Source organism: Equus asinus, chromosome 16, assembly GCF_041296235.1.
Source record: "Equus asinus isolate D_3611 breed Donkey chromosome 16, EquAss-T2T_v2, whole genome shotgun sequence".
Taxonomy (NCBI): Eukaryota; Metazoa; Chordata; class Mammalia; order Perissodactyla; family Equidae; genus Equus; species Equus asinus.
The window spans coordinates 24,818,118-24,827,167 of NC_091805.1; positions in this window are offsets into that span (position 1 = coordinate 24,818,118).

Genomic DNA, 9,050 nt, shown 5'->3' on the forward strand with positions numbered 1-9,050 from the left:
CTCCTATGCTAAATTTTACCACAGAGTTTCCAAAGCAACAGTGTCCGGTCTTTAAAAGTAATTTTGGTATTTTCATAGTTTTATGGGCTTTATGAAATTACTTTCAATAAGTGAGAATTATTTTTTGATCAGAGAAGTACATATAAATGATATTAAAATATTTTTATTTTGAAAAAATATTTATTTCATGTACTATTTTCTGAATAATTTCTATGTATCAGGTTTTGCAAATCAATAGGTCGTTTATTTATTAGACAAGTATTTAGTAGGGGACTACATCTAAAACTCTGTCACATTAGTGCTCAACTGGGCACATGTAAGTTGTTTATGTTAAGTTAGATCAGATAGGAAGGTCTGCATGGAATGCAGGATTGTACTGGCCTCCAGGGTTCAACAGAAACCGGGCATGTGATAGAGCTGCAGAGACCAAACAAAGGCATTTTATGCTGGTAAGCAAATAAGGAGGCAGAGTTTCATAACAAAGCAGGTTGGAACTGTGGTAAATTACTATTTTATCCCTGTGATAAATTAAATTATACAGTTTCTGCTTCTTTAACTTCACAATGAATCTTGGAGATTTTCTCATATGAGTTAAGATAGTGTTTCTGTTTTCTTTCAGTGACTGTAGAGTCTTCCTTTATACACATATCCCACGATTTGCATTACCAGTCCCCGATAGACGGACTTCAGAGTTGCTCCAAACTTTTGTCATTACAACAATGCTGCAACAAATATCCTAGTAGATGTGTCATTTTCCACTAGGACAAATAATATCTATAAGATAGAGCTCTAAATGTGGACTTGTTGGGTCAGAGTGTTTTGTGCATTTATAATTTTGATATATAATTTTACCAATTTGCACTATCCCTAGCAAATATGAGAAATTGCTTGTTTCCCCAAACCCTTGCCAACCCAGTATGCCAACAAATGTGTTGTTTCTTGCTAATTTTAGGAGTGAACCAGGTAATTCGTGGTTTTAATTGGCATTCTCCTTATTATCAGTAAATGTGAACATCTTTACTTTCTTCTACTATTTTTGCCCATTTTTTCATGGGGTCATTGTTTTTTTCTCACAATAAGTAAAGAGCTCCTTCTACCATAAGGAAATTATCTCTTGTCTGATATAAACTGCAAATATTTTCTTCATCTTGCCATTTTGTATCTGCATATGTATTTTTAATGAAGAATTTCATTATTGTATGCAGATAAATTTATTAATCTTTTATTTTATGTCTTTCTTCCATGTCACGCTTTAAAAAGGTCTCTTTACTACAATACTATTTCTTATAGCTCAGATATATTATCTAAGTTTTTGGTTGAATTTTTAAATTTTCAATTCAATCCATCTGAAATTTATTTTCATAAAAGGTATGAGGAAAGTTTCAACTTTTTTTTCATGTAGGTGCCTACAGTCCAAATACAATTAACAATATTCCGTATTCTTTCACTAATATAAAACACCAAATTCATCATATACTAAATTTTAATGTGAATTTAATTCTATTTCTTAACTTTTAAGTCTTTTTTATTGCATTTTGAATACTCAAGTACCACTAACAGTGTGCTAATTGTTGGGATATTTTATCATACAATTATAACAAGTCCCCCCTCATTTATTATCTTTTATTCAAAATTGCATTGGATATCCTTACTTTGCTTTTTGCATATCTACATCAAATTAAGTTTTTCTACCATCAAAAAATCTTTTTGCCTTAATTATTTGAATCATATTAAATGTATACACTGACTTATAAGGATTGACAGTTTTTCTATTCGTTTTTACAAATTTTTGTCTCTTTCAGAACATTTTAACATTTGTTTATATAAATACTATGTACTTCTTGATAATTTTATTTGAAAGTATTTTATTTGTTTTGACGATATTGTAAACTTTATCTCTCTTCCATGACATCTTCTAACTTGTTTCCCATTTGGTTAATTATTCCTATCAACCTGCAATTTTTTTTCTATATTACATGTCCTGATATCCTTTTGAAATTACCTTTTATGTTTAAAACTTTTATTAAATGAAAAAAGCATGAAACATGCTTCAAAAGTGAGCCACAGCATTACACTAATAAAGCAAAAGAAGCCTCATTTCATAATTTCATACCAAGAATTTTGAAGCCTATTTCAATTCTAATTCAGAATTTTCTCCCCTACACTAACTAGCTTAGCAGCACCATATATTCCCACAATGAACACATTGCCAGCTACGTTAAGGAACTGTGCAAACCCTGAACTTTTATTGTTTTTAGTTGTTTCAATCTCTTCTCCTTTAGTTATCTCTTTATTTACTCCTCAGATTTCTTTTTAAATCTTTCACTAAGCAGTTCTTCTCAGATTTATAAAAGAGAAAGCGTTCACTTCTGAAAATCCCTAAATGTCAATAAGTAGAGATTTTGTATTTAACAACTTTAACAGCTAAGCATGTGTCTATTTCTCCACCACCTTAGAGTAATCTTAGATGGCGTTGTCCAATATTTCCATACATTTGGACTTGGATACTTAGAATACCCATACTTTTAAACCTTTCTAAGATTCCCTCAGCACCATCTCACTGAGGTTGGAGGGAGGTTGACAGTAGTCCAGACCTGAGAACTATTCCCATAGTGTTCCAGTCCAATGATGCCCTTTAAGAGGTAATGTAGATTTGATGCCAGTTACTTCTCAAGTGCAACTGAGGTACATCCCACATCTAAAAAATAATGGAATGCTGACCTGTATGACCGTATATGCAGAGCAGTGTCAGCAGCCAGTGGTAGCCCTGCATGCTTGCAAACATGCAACAGGCAGCAGCAGCAGACAGCAGCAACACCCCCCAAGATGGTCACTGCAGTGGGGGCAGCAGTGGCCACCTGACTTGCACAAGAGCAAGCACCAGACACCCGTGGTACTACTCCTGACACCAACTCCATCAGCAGCAGGGGCTGTATAAAAGTCCCAGGTCCTGGGGCCTCCAGTAGTGACAGTGACTCCTGTAAACCCTGGGCCCCTGGCAGCAATGCCACCAGCACCCTGGACAACTCAGAAACAGCAATGCAGTTGGTGCATAGGACAACAGCATCTGAGTCAGTAGTGAGTCAGTGGAGGACGATGAGACTCAGATGACCAGAACCAAAGTAACCAAAGCAGTACCCAAATAACAAAAGATAATTACTACTACAAATATGCCAACCGAGGATCAATTCATCAAACACCATGAAGAACTACATAACACAGCAGAACAGAAAGAAAATGACAACTCTCCAGAAATCAAACCTGAATTCATAGACAATTACAGTCTGACAGAGAATTCAAAATAGCTGTCATAAAGAAATTCAACAAATTACAAGAAAATTCAGAAAGAGAGTTCAGTGAGCTCAAGAATAAATTAATGAAGAGAAGGAATACGTCACCAAAGAGGTTGAAGCCCCTAAAAAAAACCTGAACAGATTCTGGATATGAAAAACACAATTAATGAGATAAAAACATAATGTAGAAAGCATTAAAATAGAGTAGACCTTATGGAGGAGAGAATTAATAAACTCAAAGATGGAAACAGAAAAATGATTTCGGTGGGTGAGGAGAGAGAACTAATGTTTATAAAAAATGAAGAAATTCTTCAAGAAGCATCCAACTCAATTAGGAAAAGAGACATAAGGATTCCACGTATCTCAGAAGGAGGAAAGGAGCAGAGAGATTATTCGAAGAAATAAAAGCTGAAAACTTTGCAAACCTGGGGAAGAAACTTGACATGCAAGAACATGAAGCTAACAGAACTCCTAATTACATCAATGCAAAAAGACCTTCTCCAAGGCATTTATTAAAACTGGCAAAAAATGGCAAAGAAAAAATACTAAGCACAGTAAAAGAGAAGAAAATATCTTGCAAATGAACCCCCTTCAGGCTTTCAGTGGATTTGTCAGCAGAAACATTACTGGCTAGGAGAGAATAAAATGATATGTTCAAAATACTGAAAGACAAAACCTTTCAGCCAAGAATACTCTATCCAGTGAAATTATCTTTCAGACAAGAAAGAAATAAGAGCTTTCCAAGACAAACAGAAGTTGAGGGAGTTCCCTGCCACTAGATCTGCCCTATAAGCAATGCTGAAGGGAGCCCTCCTACCTGAAACAAAAAAGCAAAGGCTTACAAAGCTTTGAGAAAAGAGATAAATAGACAGACAAAATCAGACAATTGCTGCTTTCTATCAGAATAGGTTAGCAAACATTTAATTATAAAATAAAATATAAAGGAAAAGAAAACATCAAAATTAACTATAAGCACTACAATTTGGTCACAAACTCACAACACAAAAAATAATAATTTGTGACAACAAAAACATAGAAGGGGAAGAGGAAGGAGATGGAATCTGTATAGGCTCATGGAGATAAGAGGCTATAAGAAAATGGACTGTCTCATCTATGAGATATTTTATACAAACCTCATGGTAACCACTAAACAAAAAATCAGAATAAAGCCACAAATCATAAATAAAGAGAAAACTGAGGAAACCGTCACAAAAAAACACCAAATTGAAATAGCAGTGAGAAATAAAAGGGAAAAGAAACAGTGGAAATATAGAACTGGAAAACAAGAGATAAAATGACAATATTAAGCCCTCATATGTCAATAATCACTCTAAGTGTAAATGGACTAAATTCTCCAATCAAGAGACAGGATGGATTAAAAAACAAGACCCAACAATACGCTGCCTCCAGGAAACACATCTCAGCTTTAAAGACAAACATAGTCTCAGAGTGATAGGATTGAAGATGATAATCCAAGCAAATGGCAAACAAAAGAAAAGTAAGTGCTGCCATACTGACATTAGACAAAGCATTCTTCAAGATGAAAAAGAAAATGAGAGACAAAGAGCAGCAGTATGTAATGATAAAAAGGGACATTCCACCAAGAGGATATAACACTCATAAATATATACGCACCTAACATAGGAGCACCAAAGTAGGTAAAGCAACCATAACAGACCTAAAGTGAGAAAATGACAGCAACACAATCATAGTAGGGGACCTTAACACTCCATTTACATCAATGCATAGATCATCCAGACACAGATTACATGTTGGGAAACAAAGCAAGCTTCAATAAATTTAAGACAATAGAAATCATATCAAGTTTATTTTCCAATCACAATGTTATGAAAATAGAAATCAACTACAAGAAAAAAGGCGGGAAAGTCACAAATATGTGGAAACTAAACAACATGCTATTGAACAACTATTGGATCAATGAAGAAATCAAAAGATAGCTGGAGACAAATGAAAATGAAAACACAACATACCAAAATGTATGGGATACAGCAAAAGCAGTACTAAGATGGAAATCTATAGAAAAACAGACGTACCTCAACAAACAAGGAAAATCTCAAATAAGTAGTCAAATTACACCTAAAAGAACGAGAAAAAGAAGAAAAAAACAAAGCCCAAAGTCAGTAGAAGGAAGGAAATAATAAAAATCAGAGGAGAAATAAATGAAGTAGAGACTAAAAAATCAGTAGAAAGGGTCAATGAAACTAAGCTGGTTCTTTGAGAAGATAAACAAAATTGGCAAATAGCTAGACTCACTAAGAAAAAAGAGAGAAGACTCAAATAAATAAAATCAGAAATGAAAGAGGAGAAATTACAACTGATACTGCAGAGGTAAAAGGATTATAAGAGAATACTATGAAAAGTTATATGCCAACAAACTGGATAAACTGGAAGAAATGGATAAATTCTTAGAATCATACAATGTCCCAAAACTGAATCAAGAAGAAATAAAGAATCCAAATAAAACAATCACAAGGAAAGAGATTGAAACAGTAATCAAAAACTTCCCAAAAAACAAAAACTCAGGACCAGATGGCTTCTCTGGTTAGTTCTGCCAAACATTCAAAGAAGTTTTAATTCCTATCCTTCTCAGATTATTCCAAAACATTGAAGAGGATGGGATGTTGACAAACTCATTCGATGAGGTGAACATTACCCTGATACCAAAACCACACAAGCAATACACCAAGAAAAAAAATTACAGGCCAACATCACTGATAAACATGGTGCAATAATTCTCAACAAAATATTTGTCAATCAAATACAACAATACATTAAAAGGATCATACACCATGATCAAGTGGGATTTATGCCAGGTATGCAGGGATGTTCAGTATCTGCAAATCAATCTATGTGATAAATCATATTAACAAAATCAGGAATAAAAATCTCATAATGATCTCAATAGATGCAGAGAAAGAATTTGACAACATACAATATCTATTTATGATAACAAATAAAATTGGTATAGAAGGAAAGTACCTCAACATAAAAAAGGCCATATATGACAAATCCACAGCCAACATCAAACTTAATTGGGAAAACTGAAAGCCATTCCTTGAGAACAGAAACAAGACAAGGGTGCCTGCTCTCACCACTTTTATTCAATAGAGTACTGAAAGTTTAACCAGAGTAATTAGGCAAGAAAAAGAAAGAAATGGTATCTAAGTTGGAAAGGAAGAAATAAAACTCTCACTGTCTGTGGATGAAATGATTCTATATACAGAAAACCCTAACTAATCGACCTGAAAACTATTATAAATAATCAACAATGACAGAAAACTGAAGGGTACAAAATCAACATACAAAAATTAGTTGCATTTCTATACACCAATAATGAACCAGCAAAAAGAGAAGTCAAGAATGCAACCCCATTTACAATCACAACAAAAAGAATAAAACACCTAGGAATAATTTAACCTAGGAGATGAAAGACCTATACACTGAAAACAACAAGACATTATTGGATCTTATCTAATGAAGGAGAAGCACTCTACAAGACGAATTCCAGATCTCACTTAGAAACGAGTTTTATGAACATTCTCTTTGGCCTCCTATCTTCTTATCCACAACCATGATTTTGAATCACAGGAAAGAGAAACAGTCTTAGTTACCATTTCCTTTAATGCAATGGAACATGATGGTTTAGTGCCTGGAAGGACACTGTAGCTGCTTCAGAACTGGTGATTGATGGAGCTCATGCTGTAGAGGGCAACAGTGCTGCTCAGAAGCTCAGTAAGTGCAAAGATCCACAAGTCATTTTTACAGTCAACCTAGAAAGTGTATTACAAAGAATGATTTTGGTGTCTGCTTTTCATTCATTCATTTGTTCATTCACTATTTCAGCTACACTATACATAGCTAAATATTAGAGCAAAAAACACAAGGTTTGAAGACAATCCTAAATTCAAACCTCAGCTTTGGTATTTACATTAACCCCTCTCAGGGCCTCCATTTCTTTAGCTATTAAAAGAGTGAATGATGCTGTCAATGTGTGTAAAATATCTAATACAATGCTTAGAAGAGAGTTGGAGCACGTAATAAGTGGACAATTATTTCTTTAGCAAATTTTTATCAGTCCTGGGCTATCTTAGGGACACAAATGCTATGAATTAAATCCAACATAGATTTATTGGGAATCTACTAAATGTCAGATACTGTATTTTGTTTGTTGATGCAGAGTTCAATATAACAATCCCTGCCCTCAAGAAGATGACTTTCTGGAGGGGCACAAAAACATGTAAAAATATAAATGCAACCAAGATGATAATCTCTGCTAGGAGTGAAACCAAAAGCCATAACATAAAAGAAAATGCGGTAAGTCCAATAAATGGGCTCAAGTACCCTGCAACATCAGAGCAAGAAGAGACTATGTTCCACTGTGAAAAATAGTGGTAGGATGAAAAAAGTTGGTACTTAAAGAAGTTATAGTCTGTGGACTTGTAGAGGTGAAGGGATCATGCAGGTGGAAAGACCTGTACAGGCCAAGTTAGAAATCTTAGACAGTTCGCGTCTTCTAAAGGTGTTGTAGAAGTATTGCAATTGACTAAACCAGTGGGTAGATGTGTGGGAATGGAAAATGAGACTGGAAATGAGATTCAGGGCAAGACAAGAAGGGTCTTGTAGGCCAGGCAAATGGAATTAGACACTCCCACAATTCTAGAGTCATGAGCAGTTCTGCTGCCATCAGTTTACAATTTGGTGTAATTGTGATTGCTTGAGCAAGTGTTTAACAGACTCTATCCGAAAGATTTGAAACATCTTTATATTTCCTGGCAAAAAACTATTTTCCCAATCTCTTTTATGTAATTCCTAAAGTACCTAATTTAGATGAAAAGAAATGGGAGTTAGGTCCCCAAAATTTATTTTAACATCTAGAGTCCATATTGCTGTTATACTGGGATTATTATTTAAAACTTTACAACTGAGTAAATCCGTTTCCTTAGAAGTAATGGAAACCAAAAATATTCTCTTGCTAATTTCAATTTATTCAGAGTAATATAAAATAAGAAGGAGCAATGATTCATCACTCCAGGTACTATGAAGACAAAACACCAAAAACTATCTCCTTTACGATGTTTTTGATGCTTCTATTTCATGCTTTATAGAAGTCAGTGAAGAGTTCATCTCAAAAGCCCAGAAACTTGGACTAAAACTTTTATGAATGTTCCTGGTATAACTGAAGCTTTTCAGGAGATTATTTAAATAAATTACTTAACTAAAACCATATTTTCAAGGCTCCTACTTCCAATCCCAACACGCCCATGTGCTTTAACTGGTAGTTCCCGTGGATCCCACAGGTTAGTTTAGGTGTTATTTCCTCCAGGACACTTACTCCAGCCTGGACACCTTGTTGGATACAAGTATGGGGAGGAGTGAATAGATTTTTTTAAGTATAGTTTTATGAGCCTGCTAAAAAGGCTATGGCTTCTGCATCTCACTTATTTATTCTGAAGGTGCTTGAATCACAACTAATTCAAGTGATCTCATCAGTTAAATATGTTCTGAGAGGAATATTACTTTCTATCTACTAGCAATCTCATCTACATTGAAGTAAAACAGAAGTCTAAGAACCCTGCCTGAGGATCAGCATAGAAAGAGTGCTAGTGGTTGGTGATGCTGCTTCTATGTTCACCTCTTCTGCCCATGAGTCCCGGTAAATTGTCTCTATTTTTCTTAAGACCTTTTTTTTATGTAACTGATATCACCCATTCTTTATGTTGAACAATACACATGGGC